A 26,147-nucleotide genomic window follows, 5' to 3' on the forward strand; every position below is an offset into this window, starting at 1 on the left:
ATGATGTACTGCTTAGTAAAATTATTGGTAGATAAGACCAACTGAAGGTTTTTGAATTATTTTTTTGTATAATGATGCAGCTATCTAATTCCATTTATCCACCACCTTACTCACTCATTTTAAGGAGGTAGCACACAATAGTAGTTATTACCTTAGTACTTGCTTTCAATCAGAAGTTGATATTACATCTGGACCTGTTGCCATTTTAATCTGAAGAGATCAAAAGATATGAAAAATGTGCTCTGCACAGATTGAGTGTAAAACTGGTAATGGGCTAGCTATCTTCATTCATACTTTCTTTCATGTATCAGCTCTGCAGGACCCATATTAGTTTTTTAAATAAACATGCACATTGTCTGAGCAGCTAGACATCAGACCTGAAATACCTTTCAAGGTGCTGTGTTAATCAGGATTATCCTGAACCATGTTGAGATTACAGAAAAGTCATCCCATTATTCAGTGAGTCCTGCACCAGAACTTTCTTCTTGCCCTGCCTTGCTTCAACCTGAGACAGATCTAAATAAGTAGTTGTGTGTACAATGTGCAACATGCTACATCGTTCTGCAACATCTATTTTTTATATATTCTATTCTTTCTGCTAATTACTTAAAATAAATTTGCAGAAAGAATAGAACATATAAAAGATGGAAAGTGGAGAAGCTTTGACTTGGACACCGACATAAAATATCTTCCCCGATAAAATAACTTTCATACTTGGTAATACAGAAAGCACGGTAAATAGGTACCCTTGGAATCTTCCTCCATGTATAAAGGTCTAATAGTGGACAAACACTGCATCATTTCAGTAAGCTTTAAACAGATCCAAAACCATTTCCTGGAAAGTATTTATTATTTTCTTACAGTGACAGCTATATTATATGGAAAAATATCTGTAATGGATGCTGTCCAGATTTGTTTCTGTTTCATTGTTTGTACGCCTTGCATTTGCCCAAGTCTGAACCTTAAATGTATCCACTTGAATCAGTTTTCTATCCCATTAAACAAGATAAAAATAAAAATTAAATGAATACAATTTTGATTAATTTCTTTCTGGGCAGATAGTCAAACATTTTGACATATAACCTCACAATGGTGCTGGTAGAACTCTTAGGTAACTGAGAAACACACTATCAAATTTATATCTGTTAATGGACTGTCTAAACATGTTTTGTATACAACCAGTAGATCACAATACAGCTAAGATATATGTTCTCTGACCATGGTCCACTCTTAATCCAGGTAAAAAAATATATAATTTTTAGTCATCTGGTTGGACCAGTGAGATTATGTTAGGGGTACATTTTTTTCACTGATTATTCATTATACATCATCATTTTTATTTTGTTATAAAAATAATTCAGTTAGGCATATACATGGAAACATGTCCCTTAACTTTGAAATCAGTGTAAGAGAAAATTTAGATCATGCTTAATTTCTGAGGTATGTAGCTGTTGGTGTTATAACTGGAGGGAATTTACTTGCCATGAAGAGCACACAGTTTCTATAAGTTCACTCAGATAAAATATCTCATGGACACTTGAACTCATTGCCATGCAGATGTTACATGGTGTCTAAACTGGGGAACTGTATAGGCAGATATGAAGAGTCATCAGGAGAAATGAAGAACCATATCATATGTATCTTCAAATATTTATGCATTTAGATGTAAGGAAGGAACGTTTACAATGGAAATAATCTCAAACTGTAGCGACCAGAAATCTGGAAATTTTACCTTGTGCAGCATTGATATGAAGTAGATAAAGAACACGTGCCAATTTTTTGCATGATATTTGGGAAAAAGTTGTGAATGTATGTAACCCTTTTATTGTAGAGGAGGACAACATGAGAATTAACTTGAGAATGCATTGCAGCAATAGTCCATAAATTGTGTTTCATGTCAAAGCTTTGTGTATTACATGTAGCTATAAGCAGAGACATGAGAAATGCATCTGGATTTAATCATTTTTTTTAGTATTTGAGCTAAAAGGAACCATTTGTTAAGGATATATAAAAGCTAAAACAAATATGTTCAAAGAAATTTGCATATTGACCATAAACAAGAAAACAAGATGTTTGCTGACTTAGTTGAAGAGAAAAATGTTGATATTATGACATCTTCAAAGGCATCAAAGGCAGTGAAACAAAAGTGCAAGCAACAGTGTTGACAAGAAATGCTGAGCATTAGAAAACAAAATGTTAAATATAAACTAGACAAACGTGGACAGTCAGGTTCCTAACATTTCTCCAACCAACCTGACTGACATGGGCATTCTAAGGCAATGTAGTAATAGCCTCATGTATACTGACAACCACTTGCTGCTAAAGCAAACAAATACAGTATGTGAGAAATATAACTATACCATGAAACTAGAATCAGTCCTCTCATGTAACAATAAACAAGATATCCAACAGGTTGTCAGCACACACACACTTCTCTTCTCACATACGATCAAGCCACAACACATAAACCCATATAGGCGGATGTTCTCACTAATAGCTAATCAAAACACCAGAAACCTCCCAAGTGCAAACAACTTACACACACTAGGGGATGACCAAAATCTACTACACATAACAATACACATATCAGTGTCTCAGAGAATAAGCCCCTAAGACAGAACACCTCAAAACCAAATGTTCTGGTCATATGTGACTCAATAGTAAGACACACAGATGTCCCCCTCACCAGGCTGGATAAGGAGAAGGTCACAGTCAGCTGCCTGTTAGGTACCAGGATCCAGAAGATCCCACACATACTCAAGTGATTCGACAACAATTACCACTATGACTCTGTCATAGTACATGTTACACACTGAGCAGAATGGAGGAGAGGTGTTGACTACAAATCTTAGCTGAGATATATAAGTATCCTATTTTTTTGACTATTTATACTGATTATTGTTTCTAGCAATTTATATATAGCACTTTTTATTGCCTGCTGCTAATAGCTTTAGTATTGTCCTAGTTCAGAATTGCTGGCTCTGGGCTTGTTTGTTTATACAGTGATTGTTCAAAGCACATGAGCAGGCCATCTTGAATTAGCTGAAGCCTATCTTTACCTTGGCTAGATTGTGTTAATTGGCTGCTGGCAAGTGGGGGCTGGTTCTTTTGTGTTTTTGTAAAAAAAAAAAAAATTGACTAAGGTTGTATCTTCTGGTATTTAAGCCCTAACTTTGAGAGGGTTTCTGTCTATACACACTAAGCAGAGTGGAGGAGAGGTGTTGACTACAAATATTAGCTGAGATATATAAGTATCCTGTTTTTTTTTTCGATTATTTATACTGATTATTGTTTCTAGCAATTTATATATAGCACTTTTTCTTGCCTGGTGCATAGTTTTTGAGTGTATTTTTATTGTTATTAACTAATCTGAACAGGTAACTGATTTGTTTGCAGTTAAAAGCATTCTGTAGAGTCTCATTGCTCCTTTATCTGTTTAAAAACTTTCATTTGTGGCTTTCTGTAGAGCTTACTGTCTGTAGGCTAATAGCTTTAGCATTGTCCCCACCCTCCCTCACTGTTGGTGTTTTGCTGTTATACTTTGTGGCTTTGCAGTTGCCTGCCCCTACTGTAAATCTGATCTGGGACACTCCTCCCAGTCTAGTGTCATTAGCTCATTCTACCTAATACAGAGAGAACATTTGATAAGGCCTTCTGTTTCTCCTTCCCTTTCAAAAAAAAAATTTTTGCCTGAATCCCTTTGTGTTCTGACTGTGCTTCTCAAACATTTTGGAAATATAGAGTACATTTTAGAGCATTTATTATAACTGTAATTGCTTTAATATTGCTACAAATCAAGTGCTCTAGGTTGCACTGCATCTGAAGTGTTTGTGTGTTTTAGCTGCTTTTCTGTATATATAGACTTTTCTGTAGGCTAGCTACTTATTCTGCTGTGTTAATGCCTCTTAAATCGTTTCAGTTGTGCACTTGCCTTGCTTCATTTAAAAAGTTTTAAATTGCTAATTTTGTAGAGTTTTAATTGCATTTACTGTTTAGGACTACACACTCAAGTGTGTTAGCCTTTTATATGTTTACTGCATTATTGCATTGTTTAGCCTGTTTCAACAAAAAATACTATCTTGTTTGCTCGTTTCCCACCTTTTCTAGCCAGTCCATATCCCAAGCTTTGCTTGTCTCAGGACTTTATTTTCTGTGCTCAGAGCTATCCAGACCTTGCTGTGGTAGAGGGAAGTCCTACTGCTTACCAGTGGGACTGGTGAGCATTGTACTGCCTATCAAACGCTAGAGGAGCGGTTTCCAGCTTTGAAATTGTAATTTTATTAGCCTTTTTGGGATGATTTCTATCCCTTCCGACTTTCTGGCTTAAAAATGCATGTGTTTGCACATCTTTCACATCGTGCAGCACTGTGAGGCTACAGTTAAAATATTCCAGGTGCCAGAAAGTCTGCTCTTCAAATTTTCCCTTAGAACTAGCTGGTTTCTCAGTATTAGAACTAAAATCTGAACCATGTGACTAGCACTTGCTCTAGAACCTGCTGGAAAGCACTAGGATGCCAGTAACTGATTCAAACACTCAGCTCTCCTTGTCAGTAAGGAGAAATTAATCACAGGCACTAAACAGCCTATAATTGCAAAGTACCTTGCAACGGTAAGGGCAAACAGCTCTTAAACTTTACAAAAAAGCACCTAAACAGGCATTTCCAAGGGTCAGCTTCTTGTGATTTCTCCTGTCCACCTGGTGAATCTGGGCATACTAGGGCAATGTGGCAACTGCCTCATGTACACAGACAATCCTCTCCTCCTACCACCCAACACTACAACCTCCGAGAGATGCACTTACATAGCCAAACTGGAAGCAAAGCTCTCTCCGGCCAAGGTTGTGCTAGACAGTCAAGAGGAGAAAGTTAATACCTGCATTACAACTCAAGCAACTCATAGCCCTTCAAAACCCACACCATCAACACCCACACATAGCAACACTAAACCCACATATGTGGAGGGCCTTAACATTAACCTGCCCAAGCAACAAGGAACTCTGAAGCTGAAACGCAAACACCAGTCACAACCAAATGACACATAGCTCACAACACCAGTGTGCCACCCAACAACAGCACTTAAGGCAAGACAATGTACCCAACACTTTAATCATAGGTGACTCTATAGTCAGGCACACTGATGTTCCATTCACCAGGCTGAACAAGGAGAAAATTATAGTTAGCTGCATGTCGGGTGCCAGGATCCGCCATATAACGCATGCACTCAGGTCTCTCCACAACAAGTGCAAGTACGACTCTGTCATTGTCCATGCTGGAGTGAATGACTTGAAACGTACCTCCCTGGACTACATGAAAAGAGACATGAAAGAGTTCTTGGATCATGTGATCCAGGCAGGTATGACTCTAGCCCTGAGTAGCATCCTGCCTTCGCTCAGAATGATACCACAGTATAAGGACAAAATGATTGACTTCAACAATTGGCTAAGCTTCTGGTGTCATTCAAAGGAGATCCAGTATTTGTCTGCCTGGGAAGACATAATCAACAAACCACAATGCTTTGCCAGAGATGATCTGCACCTGTCACCCCTGGGATTCAGGTTACTGGCTAAAGCTCTTGCCACCCCTATAGTGCCTTCTTTAGGCAAGGTTCAAAGGATAAAACCACCACCGTAACAGATACAAGCATGCACAATCTGAAGGTAATGCCACTCAATGCTAGAAGTCCAAACCTCAAAATGCACTCTCTCAAGGCACTCCTAAAAATGGGGAACATCGATATCTGTGCAGTAACTGAGACCTGGTTCAAGGCTCCAGAGAGCACCCCTGCAATACCAGGCTACAATTCTTACCACACTTTTCGGCCACAAAACCAAGACTGAAACACTAAAGGTAGAGGAGTGTCCATATTCACCAAGGATATTTACACCTCCAGGCTAGTTGCACAACACAATGCATCTGAAATTCTCTAGGTGCAACTAACATAAGGTAAGATTGCAATCCAAATTGTAGCTTGTTACACATCCCCTACCATACCTCAAGATTCTCACTACACCTTTCTAAACATACTGGAAAATATTAAGATACAACCAAACACCCTAATACTGGGTGATTTCAACTATCCTGCCATTAATTGGGAAAACTACTCAGGTACCAACTCCTTTTCCCAACGGTTCTTGGAATTCATAAATTCCAGCTCCCTGGATCAACTAATCCATTGTCCCGCCAGGGTTCCAATATCCTAGACCTGGTCATTACCAACATGGGAGATAAGCAAATCACCTTTGACATCCACATCCCACCCCCCAGTAAAAAAACCTCCTTAAAAAACTTCTCCAAAGCCAACTTTATGCTACTGAAGTCAGAAGTGACAAACTTCACAACACCCACGCAGACGGGATCTGGAAGTTCGAATGCAGAATCCTACAATAAGGCACTGTACTAGCACATCCACTCATGCATGAATCGTGCCATCCCAAATAGAACCAAGATGCTCTTCTCCAAAAAAGGGAAGCCAATCTGGCGGTCCCCTGCTATAAACAAACTATACAACAGAAGGAAGAAACTGTTACAGCAAAAAGGAAAATCCCCGGATGCAAAAAACTCCCTCACCAGCCTCAGTAAGAAGCTGAGATCCCTCATAAAATCCTCAAAAGCTAGTTATGAAAATAAAATTGCCAAAGATTCCAAAGACAACCCCAAGGCATTCTATAGTTATGTCAAGAATCTAAATGGCAATGCTCAGATCTGCTCTGAGCTACAATAGAATGGCATTAAATATACTGATCCCAAGGATATTTCCAATATCCTGGCAGATCGATTTAGTGCAAACTTCAACCCCCTCTCACCCCCTAAAGGGCCCATCTCAATACCAAAATATTGCCAAATTCCGATAATCATGGCCACACAGGTAGAAACCGCACTCCCCAAAGCTAAGAATACAGCATCCATGGGACCAGATGACATCCTAGGCTGTGTACTACATGAACTACAAAATGAACTGGCACCTCACCTAAGTGTCATGTTTAATCATAGCCTTACCTCAGGCTTCATGCCCACTGAGTCGTGCACAGCTACATTTATCCCACTCCACAAGAAAGGATCTGCCTTGGATCACAGGAACTACAGTCCCATCAGTCTGACAAGTCTGATCTGCAAGGGCATGGAACGTATTATCATGGAACTTATAAACAAAGACACTGGCAACCTTCAAACACTGGACCCCACCCAGTTTGGGTTTGTGAAGGGCTGATCTTGTCTCCTGAATCTGATTGACTTCTTCAAATCAGCCTCCAGAGCTCTGGACGAGGGTAAGGCGGTCCACACAGCCTATCTGGACCTTGCCAAGGCCTTCAACACCATCCCCCACTCTGGAATCATAGATAAACTTACTAAGCTGGGCATAAATCCCTACATCACTCGATGGGTTGCCAACTGGCTTACTGACAGAACCCAGACTGTAAAAGTAGCCGACTCCAAATCCAACTCCAGACAAGTGACAAGTGGAGTGCCTCAGGGTTCAGTCCTGGGACAACTCTTGTTTGGCATCTACTTTTCTGAAGTACAGGCCAACACTAAGAGACTCTGGCTAACAAAGTTCGCAGATGACTGCAAACTGGGAGCCATTATCGAATCCCCAAATTATGTGGATATTCTACAAAAGGGCCTTACAGAAACAGACGCCTGGTGCCAGAGCCATGGGCTCAAGCTTAATGCCATGAAATGTATAGCTATCCTCTTTGGAAAAAAACATGTACCCATGAATTACCACATAAATGGCAGGACACTAAACATTGAAGGTGTGATGAGAGACTTAGGGACACAGGTGGACAGTGGTCTCACTTTCGATAACCACATCACCACAACAGTCAGGAAATCCTACTGTGTGGCACACCTCATCACTAAGGGCTAAAAGGAGGTCATTGTCCCATTGTACTCATCCCTCATTTGACCAATTATAGAGTATAATGCCACGTTTGGTATGTACCTCACAAGACATCTGCAACAGTTGGAAAGGCCACAGAAATACCTCACTAAAAGAATCACAGGCCTAAAGCAGATGCCATATGCTGACCATCTAAAAAAACTCCAGCTATACTCTGTGGCATATCGTCTACTCAGAGGCGATCTCTGCTTAACATACAAGGCCATGTCAAACCCTGAGCTGTTGGACATGTTCCACTTAAAGAAATCACAATCCCTCAGATCCACATGCTCCAGGGATCTAAACCTTGTCATCACAATGAACAAAACATGCTGGAGGGATAGGTTCCTGACCCAGAGACTCCCCATACTCTGGAATACACTGCCCATACATGTCAAGCAGAGTGCCTCATTGTCCCTCTTCAAAAGGAACCTTGATAATTGGATGGCAGATAGGAAATTCACCCTGGGGATCATGTCAGTCACTCTGCTAGACAGGGGTCCAGAGAAGTAAATATTGTGGGAAGAAATATCCAGGGAATTGTTATGGCTAAGCTTGCATCGGCCCTAGGGCCGATAGTCTAGTACCAACCAATGAACCTATGAACCTATGAATGACTTGAGACATACCTCCCTGGATTACATGAAGAGAGACATGACTGGACTCTCAGATTATGTGTCCCAGTCAGGTATGTCCCTAGCCCTAATCAGCATTCTGCCTTCACCCAAGATGATGGCACAATATAAACAAAAAATAATTGACTTCAATAATTGGTTAGCTTTTGGTGTCAGTCCAGGGGGATCCAGTATCTGTCATCCAGGGAAGACATGGTCAACAGACTACATCACTTTGCCAGAGAAGGTCTTCACCTGTCTCCTCTAGGATTTCAGAAACTGGCAGAGACACTTGCCTGCCCTATAGTGCCTTTTTAGGCAATACCAAAACAACAAGACTTTCGACATGAAAAGAAATCCACTACAGACAAACTCAAGGTTATGCTGCTTAATGCTAGGAGTCTAAGCTAGAAACTGCACTCCCCTCCTTACCTTGCAAGATGCTGATGTCTGTGCAATCATGGAGATTTGGTTCAAGGCTGCAGACAGCACCATAGCTGTACAAGGCTACAATGCCTTCCACTTGTTCAAACCTCAAAACGAGCATGAAAGAACCAAAGGTGGAGGTGTATTCATTTTCATTAAATCCAAATACACCTTAAGACTGGCTAAACAGTATGATTCTCTTGAGCTTCTCCAGGTCCAAATAACTACAGGTAAAACACCCTACCACATCATTGTTAACTACAGGTCCCCAACATGAACCATGAGAAGCACACCACCTACCTGAACTTTATTGCATCACTCATGAGAGATTTCAACTATCCTTTTATCGAGTGGGTGACATACATGACCAGAAGCTCAATTACTCTCAGGTTCCTGAACTTTGTTAATACAGATGCTATGGAACAGTTTGTCTGAACCCCCACAAAGGGCTCAAATGTTCTGGACTTAGTACTCACCAACATGGGAGGGGGGGGGGGGCACTGCACTACCCTCTGCATTCTGTCCTCCCAAATAAGGTCAGACCATAGATCTGTCTCATTCAAAGTAGACCTGACACTTCCATAGGAGAATAAAAATGAAAAACTTCTCCAAAACAACCTTTAGCCTACTAAGTTGTTGTTGTGTCTTTTGGCTTATCCCGGTTAGGGGTCGCCACAGTGGAACTCCGGTTCACTAATGTTTGGTACTGGATTTTTACATGCCGAGTTACCAGCCCTGATGCACAACCTTCAATGAAGGCACACCCATTCACGCATGCCTCCACACAGAAGACGCTCTTGCTGTGAATCGAACAGGGCAACGTCTTGCTGTGAGGTGACAATGCTACTGCAGCACCACTACCGCGGGTTCTTTAGTCTACTAAGTGATAGCTTGAAAAGCTTCAGACCCCCTGCTAACACAGCTAACAATTACTCCTATGCAGAGGAGTACACAAATGCCCTGTATAACCACTGAAACAACTGTATTGACTCTGCTATACCTGACAAGATCAAATCCAAGTCCTCCCATGAAAACAAGCCACCCTGGTAGACCTCGAGTATAAACAGGTTATATAACAATAGGAAGAAACTGATAACTAAGAGCAAGAGGGAACTTAGCACAGAAAGAATACTCTCCACAGCATGAACAAGTAAACCAGACATCTGGTAAAGTCCTCTAAATCTAGTTAAGAGGATAAATTAGCTTCTCTAGCTAAAGACAATCATAAGGTTTTCTTTAGTTATGTCTGATATCTAAAAGGGAATATCTAGCTATGTGCTGAAATTATAGTGGATGGTACCACTCACACTTACCTTGCGGAACTTGCCAACCTGTTAGCTGACAGATTTGGTGCAAACTTCATCTCCTTATCCCCACCAGCCATACCCAAAGTATACCTGACACCTGTCCTATCCCCAGTATCTCCAATGAGCTGGCTATATCTGCCCTTTCCAAAGCCAAAAACAAGACATCTGTGGGACTAGATAACATCCCAGGCTGCTTACTAAACAACCTAACAATTTACTTGGCACTCTCTTTAACCATAGCCTGAGCATTGACTTTGTTCCAGCAGAGTGGAGAACAACAACTGTAATCCCCCTTGCACAAACGTAGCCCATTAACTGACCCTGAGAACTATAGACCCATAAGCCTAACCAGCTTTATCTACAAGGCTATGGAAAGAATCATTATGGACCTTATCAACAAGGACATAGGCAACATTCAGACGCTTGATCCAACCCGGTTTGGCTTCATTAAAGGTAGATCATGCTTATTAAACCTGGTGGACTTCTTCAAGAATGTCACCAAAGCCCTGGATGAAGGCAAAGAAATCTCAACCTAGCCTATGACTTAAGCAAACCATAATGGAGAGACAGATATATCTCCCACAGACTGCCTCTACTCTGGAATAAACTCTCAATTTACATTAAGCAGAGCTCCTCAATGACCCTATCTAAGCCCAACCTGGACAACTGGATGGGAGACCATAAATTATCCCCTGGGATGGCACCTATACTCCTTATGAACAAGGAAGCTGGTGCTGATCATAGATTCACTCTGCAAACAATCAAGCCATCTAACAAGGGTCAATTAAGCAACTATCTAACAATGGTCAGTTTGGAAACATGGGTATAACATGGCAAAGTTTGTAAAGGCCCTAGGACCATTAGCATAGTAGCCTCCTATGAACCTATAAACCTATGTGGAGTGTAGTATTTTGCCTGAAGATGTTTTTGAAGCATCGAAGGTTAAAAGGCACTGACTAAATGCATATTATTAAAATGTTCAGGCAATCAAGTAAAACCACAGTGTCTAAAGCTTCTAAAGTGAACATAAAACATAAAATAAGCTCTATAAAATAATTTTTTTAAACTATGGTAATTTAAAAAAATCCTAATATTTGCTAAGTTACTTTGTGAGATGTTCTGAACTATAAAATGAACTTCTGGTGTGAAGGCTCAGAGGACATGTGCACAGCAAATCGTACAGTGATAGCAATGATATCCTTCATGGCTGTGCTCATGTGTTTATATCCTTTGGAATTTTGCTACAAAAATTAAATTATAAAATAAATCCTGATGTTGCACTATTAAGAAATGACTTTAATAAAGTTCCAGAACTTCAACAAATGCATAGTTCAGTTATCAAAAGATGCAATTACAGCTGAAAGAATGTGTAAATAATATTGTTATTGTTATAAAGCAATGCAAGAATCAAGATTTTATTGATCAGCAAGATTTCAATATAATAATCGGAAGATAGCATTATATGAAAACCATGGATTCTTTCATACAAAGCAAGAAGAAGAAAACTTTTAATTAAGTACAGTTAGTACCCCATTGATAAGGCACAGGTTGTATAGTCTTAATTTACTATTTCATCAGTGTGAGAGCTGCTCGAAAATGTTGTTGCCAGGAAGATTTTCTAAACACGACTAATAATCTGCTAGTATGGGTTAGACACAATAAGGGCATGACATGGTGGTAATACATCTTTAGATTAAACTGAGGCAGGATATTTTTAATAAAGTAAGGATGTCCCTTCAGTTGCTTTAGATAAACCTTCATGGGTATCAGTAACAAGAAGGAAAAAAGATGAATTACTGCTGAACTTCGTTTTCCATAGTAAATCATTGCTGATGAGGCTTTTAAGTGTGTGATGGCAATGATTTGCTTGTTTTGGGTAATTTATCCCTTCTTCAAGTTGGTGTAATGGTAGAGTTATTTTATATATGTATATATATATATATATATATATATATATATATATATATATATATATATATATATATATAAAACGAAATAACCGACACGACAAAACCGAAAGTTCAAAAACACGAAACTTCACATGCACGACAAACCCCAATCCCGACAATCAACAAAACAAATACCTTTCCCGAAAAACACAGACACAACACAAGCACACCAAAAACCTTACAAACCTACACTAAACCTTACATACACAACTATCTATGCACTAACCTTAACCCAAACCCTAACCCTTAAGTCTGTCACTATCGCACACTTATCTTACCCACACCCTAACCCTAAATCACTTAATCCGCCCCTAACCCTCAAGTCCATCACTATCACACACTTACCTTACCTGCACCCTAACCCTAACTCACTTTACCCGCCCCTAAACCGAAAGTCCGTCACTATTGCACACTTACCTGACCCGCACCTTGCCCTAACATCCGATACTATCACACTTACCTTACCCACACCCTGACCCTAACATCCGTCCCTATCGCACACTTACCTTAACATGTCAGTGTTCTCAGTGACAGGATTCTCAACTTTCGGTCTTCTCCGTTGTTGATCTTCCAGTGTTGATGTTCTCGTTGTCGGCATTGTGGACTTTTGGCGTTTTCAGGTAGACCTATATATATAGTTCTGGGGCACCTACCCCCCACACACATTGGGAGGAACAAAAGGGCTTGTCGTTTGGAAAAATAATTCAGATTCATTTTAGTTTCAGCCTTTGTTTCTACCATTCTGCCTGTTGGCTTTCAGGAAGTCAGTGTTTCATAGTAAAACCCCAAATGATAACAAATGCAGAATAAGAGTAGTACTTTGAAATGCATGTCATAGTTTAATATCATGGGGACTGAAGTGAGATACAAAAAAGTCAGAGAAATTGTGTAAATTCCAAATTTATAGAGAAACAGACATTACAGAGAATTCTATAAATGATGAACTAGCTTGTGGAGTTTGCAAGCAATGTGATTAAGATAACTATCTCTAAGAAAAGTATTAGAACAAGATGTTGTCTGAGAGGGGTGCTACAGACAAGAACAGATTTTTGAAATGTAAATGCAATTATTTCAAAAGCTCCAGAATTAAACTAATATAAAAATAAGCCGGTTGTGTTGTAAGTAGGTGCCAGCCAAAATGGTATAACAACTGTGGTTCTACAAGAGAGCAGACCAGTTGCCTCTACTTCAACAGCATTTGGAGAGCCACAAAAATGTATGTTTAAGTCGAAAAGGCACCATTAACAATAGCCTATAGATATGACAAATTTCATGACCATTTTCACTAAAAGGACGTGAAGGTAGAAGCAAATTCTAAACCTTTGTAAAGCAGGTAGAGAATGCATTTTACAATGTATCATCAAAATTGCAGAGGTTACTACTTAATCTTATCTTTCTACCAGAGAAGTATGTAGAAATCTACAAATGTAGATGGAAGCAAGCCATAAATCCTTGCAAAGCAATGTCCAAAAGCTTTCCACATTACCTTCAAGATTTTATAATGTGCTGCTTATCATATTCAATAGACGTACGATCTGAAAATGAAATGTGGACCACAGAACGAACTACCTACAGCAAATATGTAGAGTAGAACATATCTTCCTGGGAAACATGAAATACTGATAGAAGAACCAGAGATACTTTCATAAGTAACGCATTTACCATTGACAAAAGAAACAGTAAAAGCATTCCAGAAATTCCAGAACCGTACTAACAATGACATAAAAATGCAGTTATGGAAACAAGTAACAGCTACAGACTTATCAGAGCAAAAGCCATTTATTAGGAAAAGAAATGTTTTATTTTTCTTTCAGGAATGAAATAAGTTATGTCTAGTACCTAATGTTCAAATTTGGCAATATTAAAGGTAACTGTGAGCTAAGTAAAAAATTAATACTTGAAAGATACATGAATCAAATTGGAAATACTACTGCATAGAAAAAGAGAAAAAATGTCTGATATGCTAATTCGGATAGAACAAGCAGAGCCATGCCATATACAGTGTATGCTATAATGGCAGTCTAATGGGAAAGAAGCTCTGTCTCATACCAATACATTATTAATCCAACTTCTCTAAAATAATCAGTCTGTCAGGTACAAATGTAAAGTTTAAAGTCTGTTTCTAAGAGCGTGGAGATTTTTGATATTGTCATAACTGGCAGAGGAAACTAGAAGCACCAATGATAAGGAGAACTGTCTGAAAGTAAATTTAACATTTATACATATACCCCAGGTTTCAATAAAGTCTGTGTAGGCTCTGTGTAGAGCCTACATAGAATGCATCTGTGTACATGACTATAAGTCTCCCTAAGCAGCGCGCTAGGCATATTAATTGTGGTGCGCACCTAAGGGAGGTCAGAACAACAATGATGCTGACTCCATTTAAGACCGATGGCGCACCCATATACCTTTTGACCCATTAACCTTTATTTCACTAAGTTGGAGTTATTTAAATTAGCCTTGATGTGCTTGCTTGCATGACATTCCATGTTATTTAGCTATGCTTTGCTCCACGCAGCCATACATCAGACATGTGCCAGACATCTAAAAATAGAAACCGGATGCATTCAATTTAATTTTTTTTTAATTATTATGTGCTTGTTTGCATGATGCCCTGCATTATTTATCTATGCTTAGCACTGCACACTTATGCATTAGACATAAGCTAGACAGCTAAATATAGAAACTGGCTGCATTTAATTGTAGTTCTGTGATGCTTAGCACTGGCCCAAGCTGTGCAGTGAAGCTGCCCTATGCTGACAGGCATCTTTGCAGTATATCTGAAGATATATGAGTTCTCCTTACTATCCCAGTGGCTAGATAGGATGAGTCATGACCTAGAGTGTAGTAGGTCCTGGGCAGTAATACCTTTTACATATACTGCTGTGAAACTGTGTCAGGTGACTGAAACATCTATTGACTTTAAAAATAATAATATTGTCACCATTATGATGACCTGTATCAAAAGAATAGGGGAACCTTGGATACTTAGATCCAAGAAGCATGGGATGGGACCCCATAAATATTTAAGCATGTTTTCTTGTAATTTACAAATATACAAGCTGAATCTGTGCAAAACTGATATGCATAATATTTTCCTTCTCTTACCACAGCTGCCGAAGAGAAGGCTTGCAATGTCCAATCCCATGCAAGGCATTTAGCCAGGATGAGGCAAGCGCATGGTATATAAGAAAATCAATAAAGTAAGAACTTAATGCATAACTTAATAATAAAATAAAGTACATACAGTTATTGCATTCTTAACAGGCATGTATGAAATACCTGTGATTCATGCACGTTCATTAATGTGTCAGTGCGTATCTGAACTGGTAAAGCAAGTTAAAGCAAGTAAGCATGCAGTACTGTGTAGCATAGCTTCCAACCATTAGTTAATGTTGTGGTATACCCAGAATAAGAGTCAATGTTGTGGTCTGCTCATTGTCTAACATATGCTGTAGATTGCACTCAATAAATGAATAGGGTAAATATGTAAGTTAACAGAAGTCTTAGACAGCAATCCATGTGTGTAAATACAAGACTGAAACAATATGAATCAATAAAGTGTAAAAGGAGATGGTACTCTGATAATTTACTTTTTCAAATAAAATGTCCAGCATTACTGTAGTCACTGCTTGTTGATCCTAATCCCATACCAGACAACTGAGAAATTGTGCAGTATTCAACACTGTTTTAGCATGTCATCAATAAATATTGTGCAACTCCCAGATTAAGAGTCAATGTTGGGGTCTGTGCATTGTCTGAAATATGCTGTAGATTGCACTCAATAAATGAAGAACAGGGTAAATATGTAAGTTAACAGAAGTCTTAGAAATCCATGTGTCTAAATACAAGACTGAAACAATGTGAATCAATAAAGTGCAAAAGGAGATGGTACTCTGATAATGTATTTTTTTCAAATAAAATGTTCAGCATTACTGTAGTCACTGCTTGTTGGTTCTAATCCCATACCAGCCAATTGCGAAATTGTGCAGTATTCAAGACTGTTTTAGCATGTCAACGATAAATATTGTGCAATACCCAGATTAAGAGTCACTGTTGTATTCTGTTCATTGTCTGAAATATGCTGTATATTGCAGTCAATAAATGAATAGAATAAACATGTAAGCTAACAGAAGTCCTAGACAGCTATCCATGTGTGTAAATACAAGATTTGAAATGACACGAATCAATAAAGTGTAACAGAAGACAGTGCTCTAATTATTATTTTTTTCCATTAAAATATTCAGTATTCCTGTAGATACTGCTTGTGGGTTCTAATCCCACACCAGCCAACTGAGAAATGGTGCAGTTTCAATACTGTTTTACCATGTCATAAATAAAACATAACCATGCTTGCATGTGAAGTGCACACCCATAAACCTGTGCCATGACCGTCCAACTGTCAAGTGTAATCGGTGTACATGAACATACCTCTCAACTGTCACAATTGTTGCAGAATGTACTGAATATCTCCCCATATGTCTGACTTGTTTGGTATATTATCTTGTTTTACTAGCCAGCCTCTGACACATTGCTGAGGATCAATGTAAAAAAAGTTGTCAGTCTTCTGATTTACAGATATATAACATCAGTTGAAATGCAATTTAATTGCAAATCTGTTATCAGAACACCTTGCTATTATTGCATGAGTACATTATGTAAGAATGTTCCCTGTCATTGTGCCTTTTAACACCATTATGTATGGCTTGGCCCATAATGTCTCATGCTAAGAAGTTGAGAGGTATGTATATGGAACATTATATATACAATATAAGCAAAATTGAATGATTGCTGGATGCAATATGATCTGTACTCTATTGTGTGTGTGTAAGGAACAGGGCAATATTTCAAATATTAAATGGCATAGCACTCAGTGGTCTTACAAGTGAAATCTAACATATCTAGAAGTATGTAGTTGTAGTATGTTTAGTTATATTATCTATGAAGTTACTAATGTTCTTCTTTTATCTCTCACCCTGCTCCTTCTCTTCTTTTAATTATTTAATCAGTATATTTACTATTTTCATTATATTATTGTTATTACCTCTTATGTTGGTCTTATGTATATTTAATACTGGTTTGCTGTTAAAAAAATACCATTTACATTATTTATTGTTCTGTTCCTCGTTATAGTATTTTCAATTTGTTTCCATTACTCTTTATTGCTTATGTTATTAATTACATTTGTTTGGGTTATGTTTAGTTTTCCTTTATGTTTATATTTTATTTACAACAGTGTGACAAGGTAGGTCAGTTCCCAGTGATCCACCTACCTTGGTTCCCCCGGCTGAGGTACTGGGGCCCAGCATATCTGAGCCACAGCCTTGTGGCACCCACTCTGCTGCCCTTGCAATACCTGCTCCATCAGGTAGTTCCTCCCCACAGGCTTGGGATGTGCCCCCCTCTTGGTGTGGAGTTCGGAGGGATACGATTGTCACCTGAGATCAACTGCCAGGCATGGTGCAAAGGGTTGTGTGCTAACCTGTTGGTGCATGCCTACACCAGATAGAAAGCATGCTGTCCATCCTGGTGGGGCATTCTGTCCCCAGGTGCTGACGTTGACCACTGCCTCCACAGGAGGGTGAGGACTTGAGTCACACTGCTACCATGTCTGACATCCATGGGACCGGGATCACACAGCACCCTCCCAAATCAAGGTATTCACCCCCTTATCGTGTCCCACACCAACCCTGTCTGCTGTCTTGTCTGTCTTGTCTGTCTACAAATGCTTCCTCACCTTCTCGACTTACCTTCCCCCACATACCTATACCCCTTCCACAATATTCCACTCTCACCTTAGAAAAAGAGAAAAGGGCACCTGTCTCAAAAAAAAAATCTTCCCATACCTAGCTTTCCATTTCGCACATGTAGCCACTGGACACACTTAATTTGGTCCAATTGGCTTGACAATGCACTTATGTTGTCATCACCCCTCTCTCTGGGGATGACAGTAAAAATTCAGGTAAAAATCTTTTCAAGTGCCCAGTTGTTGCTATTGAAGAAATGGATAGCTATCATTCTTTCCAACACCCTTCCTGCAAATACCTGCCTGCCTTTCACTATGGTTTTCCCCCTGCTTGCACCCCATTTCACCACTGTCCTATCTCCCCCAATTTTCTTTTCTTTAAAGGATTATTGTGCAATGCTGCACTATTGTTAAGCTATGCTAAATGGTGGTGTATTCCTGCATGTATTTGAAAGCATAATAATCACATTCAAAAAGTTCACATGCATCCTATTTCGAGCCTAGTACTATTTCACTTGAACAACAGTGCATCAACCAACCAAGCCACACAGCCATTTAATTAGTGCAGGTGTTTTAAGCAAAACATAGTAATTGTCGTTTTCTCATCATTAAGCATGTTTACGCGATGCTGCCCATCACTTCACATTGCACAGCAATCTGCTAAAAATTAAGGGAAAAATAGGAATTTAACTGGGGCTTTGGTAGAGAAACACATCACTATAAATCCACGCATATATTAATAGATGTAAGTAAGGTATTTAACAGCAGGTAACTGTGCAATTATGTGCACAACATGTAAAAAAACACCTGCTATGACAGTGAATTCTCAGCTCAATCTGCTAAACGCTATGAAAACATTAATTTTTGGTTCACATGGTCCTGGGTTCAAATAAGCTGTGTCTAGCATTTAAAATACATGCATGTGTACATCACCATTATAAACTGTGATATGCATGACTGTGACATCACCTAGTTATCCACCCAAAGCAGTACAGATGGAATGTGTGCTTCTAAATAGTGGAAATAAGAGGCCTACAGATATGATCACATTTTAACTATTCCAATTGCAATCCTAGAAAGTGCATAGAATGCCAGGTTATGCATTAGCATGAATTCCCAGAGGATTTCAAAGTACGCATTAAAATGTGGCCCAGTAATATCAGACTGAAACCCACAGTGATTTGCTAGTAATATTACAGACAACCACACCTGCACAACTAACATACATATATAGGAGTCATGCTAAAGGCAAGGGCTGCAAACACACACATTCCATGTGACTACCATGACATAACACATGACTTGGCAGTTGTCCACCTGGTTAACATAATGGTTAATGTACCCCCTACTTTGTTCTAGGACACACCAAGCATGTTGCCTTTTTCTCTTTTAATGATACCTTTTTTCTAACAAACATACCTTAAACGCATACTTTCAATTCCAGTGGGATGGGTTCCCTCAATCTGGCTCTGGCTGTTCACCAATACTGCCGCAGGTCCCACAGTTACTCTTAAGTGTTGTTGTCCTGTACAGCCTTCAGCCTCTCAGTCTCTGCCTATTGCCTGCAGCAGCAGCTTCAGCCTGTAGCACACAGCTGTATGTAAAAAGTAGCTGCTACAAAACATTTTCTCTGTGCTGATGTAGTATCTTTACTCCAGTAATCTCCACCCTAATATATGAGAAAAGGGATGGACTCAACACTGAGGCCTTATATCTTGTTGAGTAGTTGCATGGGTTTGACTGATTATACTGTTGATCAGATATGTAGGCTGCATGTAGCAATTCTGAACCACAGATTGGTTCAGAGGCAATCAACTGCTAATGAGAATCATCTTAAAAAGGCAAACTTCTAGCTAAGGGAACCAATGTGTATAAGAGTTAGTTCATATGGTTAACTCTTTTACAGCATTTATATAGCAGTATCTTTCAACAGATTATTGTACTCCATCAGGTATTTAACCATTTTGTTTCCAACATGACGAATATGTTTGAATATACTTAGGGAGAATGTGGATTACATCCTGAAGCCTTTGTTAGAACTGTACTGATGACATGGTATTAATCTCCAGCCCTGTTACACGTACAGAGAATGTAGAGTACATCAAGGGTATAATGTTGTGTGATAACTAGGTACACAGGTCTCCTGGATACTTCCTTTGATAGCAGTTGTAATAGTACACTGCTATTTTGTTGGCACTGTTGTTTACACATATTATATTGGGGGGAATTTTCCTGCTATGGAGCACACTACAATGGACTCCTGTGTTGCATGTTTGATCATATGTGAGTATCTGTCATGGCACAAACATGAATAGGTCACTATTGCTACTATCTTAGTTGTGTCCACACCCTTTGTATGTTTGGCTCACTGTTGAATGAAAGATGTGTAATCAAGTAGTGAATACTGATAGCCTTCTTTTATTGATGTATCTTTACATACTGCACTCCCACATATGCGATCCTAACATGTGCTCTCATTTATTTGTATTTCATGAAATATCATGCCTGCGTGATGCAGAGCACCATTTACTGAGGCAGAAAATGACATCATCATTGAGGCTTTGTGCCAACATTATCAAGTCCTGTTGTCCAGTGGGAGGGCAAATAAGCCAGAGCATGCAGCCCTGTGAGATGAACTGCTGCATAACATCAATGCCATGGGTCACGAGAATCATACCTATGAGCAGGTGTGGCACTGTGCCACAGATATAATAAACTCAGCATGTAGACATGCAGTTGATGTGGCCAGGGATCATTAGGTCACTGGTGGTGAGTCTGCAGCAAAACAACCTTTCTCAGCCACAAAAGAATTCCTGGCAAACCTTGCAACAGAGAACATCTCCCAGGCATCCATCAGCCAATATGTTGTGGATGTGGGTGCCACCCATTTCTGTCAAGTGTTGTGTCCAGGTATGCTTAGTTAGATCAGCATTGGATTACTGTTGCATTCATCGTGTCAGGGTGTGTATAATTTTACATGAATGCTAGATGTTTTATCATGGGGAGGTTAGCTGCAATTTTAAACACATGTAGAGATTGTGACCCACATACCTTTTAAGATAGCAGCTACTGTAAATGTGAGATATTTGAACATATTACTCCTGTTATACTGTAACATGCAATGCCGTTACCATTACCTCTCCCTCAAATGTTTTCACGACCATAAGGAATTGGAAGATGCCATGCTCCTGCTGCTGGTAAACACAAAACTCTTTTGTCAGACATGTAGATATAGTTCAATGTATTTACTAAAATGTCATCCCAGGCCTGCTGGCTGGATTGATGCATTGTCTGCATGATTGCCAAATGGACAGATATTTTTGAATGTCCACAGTTACAGTCATACCTCTGCCTTGTAGGTGTGACCATAGTGATTGACTTGACAGTATTGTCAGGACATTGCAGACTGCCATACCTCTCAACCTGGAAACATCAAAAATCTGGACAAGGCCCATGAATAATAGGTACAAATCTGTACGCTGATTAACATAAAATTAGTATACATAATTATGTAACCCCACCGACTCCAATGGAATTATGGGATACCAACTTTCAAAGCAAACTGAAGAACAGACAACCAAAATATGGCACTAGAGTCCCCCTGCAGCCATTCCAATGCCCCATTACCTGTCTATTTCACCCTTTTTACCATAAACACTAATGTGCATACTGCTTTACTTCTACATTGATTATTTCGATTTTATTTTTACATTTTATAGCACAATGTACAAACACTAATAGACATCTGTTAAACAAAGCAATACTGTTTCACAATGAAAATAAACACAGCATTAAAACTTCTCTGCCCTTAAAACTTACAGTCATTGAAACAGCATTGAAACCCACATGGTCACCACATCCAAAGAAAATATATCTGGCCCGTGGTGGATAAAGATTACCTTTGGGCTGTTTTCAAATCATAGGCCCCTTACACACAAAATAAGAAACATACATGTGTTGTTTGATACACCTTCCTGATATTAAATTACATTCCTTGTATAATACAGCATGCTTGTTAGACTTACAGCGTATTTTAAATTTATTATTTGAACATTTTTCCAGTAGGCAATGAAACAAAATGAACTAATGACAAAACTGCCCAATTCAGAACATTTCCATCATAAAAGTCTACTTTCACACACACATTTTTTTCTTCTAATGCAGCACAGAATATAATCATTCTGATTTTCTGTTCCTGAATTTAGGTTAATATTTTTTGCTCTTTCCACTGAGACACAAATGTCCTTGTGCATGACATTTTCTCACTTCTGTTCTGTCTGTAGCTACACCCTTGTCTTGTAACACCCACCCACTTTAAAAGTACAACACGGTACAGTATCATCAATGCATCTACATACTGTGGGAGTAGAACACACAGTCTTCTGCATCAAAAGCAAGTATTTAACCTGTTATGCTATTAACAATGCAAGCAGACTCAGCATAAGCTACACTAAACTTCTCTTCACTTGAAGCTCTCAGCTCCTTGTAAAATCCACTCAACTGTATCTCTCAACTTTGCAACACAAGAAATTTGTAAAAAGCTAAATTTTATTGGGGGGAGGGGCAAAAGCCCAAAAAAATAAGGACACATTTTAAACATTGCTTGTATAATTTTGGAAAGTTGCTAGAATAAAAGTTTGTGTTACCATCATGCATTTCACTGCCAAGTCTTGAACGCAGGACCCTGTGGACTACAGTCATAGCAGCATACCACTATGCCAAATCAGCAGTTTCCTGAAAGATAGAAACTTTAGGAAGACTGAAACATAAATGGCTATCATTTAGTGAATTCAGTTCTCACTTCTCACCATAGCTCTCAATCTCTTAGCACAAAAAACTGGACAAAGCCAATAATGGGGGAATACAGAATTCAGTTCTCACTTCTCACCATAGCTCTCAACCTCTTAGCACAAAAAATTGGACAAAGCCAATAATGAGGGAATACAGAATTCAGTTCTCACTTCTCACCAAAGCTACTCTCAACCTCTTAGCACAAAAAACCTGTACAAAGCCAATAATGGGGGAATACAGCCCCAAAAATAGGGACAAATTTGTAATACTGAACTTATAAACTTAGAAAATTGCTAGAATAAAAGTTTTCGTGTTACCATTTATTTTCTGAAGAATATGAAGTCTGAAATTCAAATGCCTGTCATTATTTAGTGAATTCAATCCTTCACTGATTTGCCACAAAAATCCAGAACACCACATATTTTATGAGGAACAGAAAAAAAATATGAGACTTAAGTCTGGGAAATGTTCACAAGTGGTGGTGGGTAGGGACTTTATGTCCATAAATACCATGGCAGCCTAATTCTCACCTCTGCAAACAAAACAGCTGTCCATAAATACCACAGCAGCTTAAATCTCACCTCTGCAAACAAAACGTCTGTCCATAAATACCACAGCAGCTTAAATCTCACCTCTTCAAACAAAACGGCTGTCCATAAATACCACAGCAGCTTAAATCTCACCTCTGCAAACAAAATGTCTGTCCATAAATACCACAGCAGCTTAAATCTCACCTCTGCAAACAAAATGTCTGTCCATAAATACCACAGCAGCTTAAATCTCACCTCTGCAAACAAAACGGCTGTCCATAAATATCACGGCAGCTTAAATCTCACCTCTGCAAACAAAACGGCTGTCTATAAATACCACGGCAGCTTAAATCTCACCTCTGCAAACAAAACGGCTGTCCATAAATGCTAAGGCAGCTTAAATCTCCATTCCAGGCAGCTTGCAAGCTGTCCATAAACGCCTCTACAAAATGCACAGCAATTTAAATCTCTGTTCCAGGCAGCTTGCAAATGTCAGGGAAACAGCAGCAAACAAAATGCAGCTTAAATCTCTGTTCCAGCCAGGCAGCTTGCAAATCTCAGGGAAACAGCAGTTCACCCTTACATTACATTGTGGCTTGTTCTGTTCCTGATAACAGCTAAGAAGCAGCCAGATATGCATGACATTGAGCCCTTGAGCTCAAATCCGACAGGCTGGCATGCTGTTTCAAGGAGCTGACATCATTGTGCATGTGATGACGTCAGCTCAAAAACCCAGAAAAAAAGTTTTTAAATAAAAAATGCTGGGAAAATCAGAAATTAAGAGGTGCCACTTGGGAGTCATGACACCCTATTATTTGGACCCCAAAACTTGGTAAAAACTGAGTAATTCGGTATGGTTGGGAGGTATGCAGACTGCCATAACTGTCAACTGTGGAAATTTTTGCAGAATGTCAACAGTGTGCATAATTTATATTTTGCTCATGTGATTCTTGTTTAATGAATAATTATTTACAAATAATTACAGCCTCTGGTTAGAAAATAATGTCCTCATGTTCTACTATGTAAGGTTGGGGATTATACAAGTCTGTAATAGTAACAGCAGTGTATACAGCCTAATATACATTGCAACATAGCACTGCAGAGCATCGAAGTGCAGGTATTAATGTATTGCTTTTTCCTTTTTATCACAGGTGACCAGGGAAGGTGGTCTTTGTCCCCTTCAGAACTTGATGTCAATGCCTCTCCCGAATCTAATGATGATGGCGGCCAAATTAATCACAGCTGTGGGTTGCATAGGCTGAATCAGACACAGAGGTTGACATCTGTCGTCCACCCTCATTATCACCGTACATAGCCAGTATGCCTGCACCTACCCAGTCCCCTGAGGCCACAGATATTGGGCAGTCAGAGGGTGGGGACATTGAACAGGGGAGTTTGGCTAATGTGGCTTCAGTGACTGTTGACACTGGCCATAGCCAAACAGTTGGTGAGGTTCCACACAAGCAGATTGATAGGGGTTCTCGTAAGAAGCCTGCTGTCCCTCCATCACCTGTCACAGGTATCTCATCATGTGTCACTCGGTGTATGCTTAGGGCATCATGGAGGCACAGGCATGTTCAGAAAGGAACTCTCAATGAATGCTCAGGGTTATGGATGCAGTGCAGCTTGACATCCATTACTGCCTCCACTGTGCTGCTGATACCCTGGAATGGTTAACTGACACATTAGAAAGAGATAAGTCTGAGACAGATAGCACACTATCTGTTTTGGAACACATGTTGTCTGTGATGAAATGTCTAATTGGAGTTGAGCATTGGCCTTGTAGGTGTAGGATAGCAACTACATCTGCTGAGAGTCAATGTGGCCATGTACAATCACAGTCCCATAGTGGCAGTACATGCAGTGCTCCAAAGGTGAGTATACTGTACACACCAGGATGTAGCAGTCCATGGGCTCATGGTCCTGGGCATTCCCATGGAGGACACTTTCCCAGCAGACATTAGTCACCCTCAGGTAGTAGCACACGATATGACATTGGGCATGAATGTGCCAGTGCAACTCCTGGCAGAGCCAGTTTTCATGTTCAGGGGTCAGGACGATAAACAGTCAGCTCTACCAGTTCACAGCTGTCAAACATGCAGACGCATAGGGCTAGCACTGAGCTTTGCTGTGTTCATGCAGACACTCACATATCGCTGTCACATTAAGGACACCTACAAACACACACACGCAACATTTACATGATCCATCTGGCCTGCTTCCCTTCGTCACTCACACACATGCTTGCCAACCTGTTGGGTTAACCTAGGCCTCCTGCACCACCACACAACACCCTGTGCAAGTGATGATAACTGTGGCACATCCATATCATCTTTCTCATGGATGCAGGGAAATAAAGCTATGTGTCTGATGCACAGGGTAACTATCTAAATAAATATGAATTAATTTCATCCATTGCTGCTGTTGACATACTACTTGTACTAGTCATTTACAGATATTGTACTTTACCATTTATAATGTGTATAGCATAATTTGTGTACATTGCGATGGATGCTGTTGTAAGGGCTATGGATCACACAATGAAATATGTCTCATGGAAATGTTTATGTTTCACTTTCAGGATTGTGTTGGAGTCACCTATGGGTACACATCTACAATCAACCCATCAACGTCAGAGCACAGGATTGCATGTCAGTACAGGAGAGGTATGTCATCAGAAAGGTAATAGTATATCTTCATGGTTTTATAGGTTCATAGGTGTTTACTAGACTAACAAACATAAGGGCTTCTTTAAGCCTTGCCATGCATCCCAAATCCCAGACAAGGTCTGATACCCTTGATAAGTGTAATCGGAGTTTTGGGAGATTAAACACTTACGAGCAGGGGCCTAGGAGATGAGCCATTCCCACTTTTCCTGTGCCCATTAGAGACATAGGTCCCAAACC

This window comes from Protopterus annectens, chromosome 12.part0 (genome assembly GCF_019279795.1).
Source record: "Protopterus annectens isolate FY-2018-M chromosome 12.part0, PAN1.0, whole genome shotgun sequence".
In the NCBI taxonomy this organism is placed as follows: Eukaryota; Metazoa; Chordata; order Ceratodontiformes; family Protopteridae; genus Protopterus; species Protopterus annectens.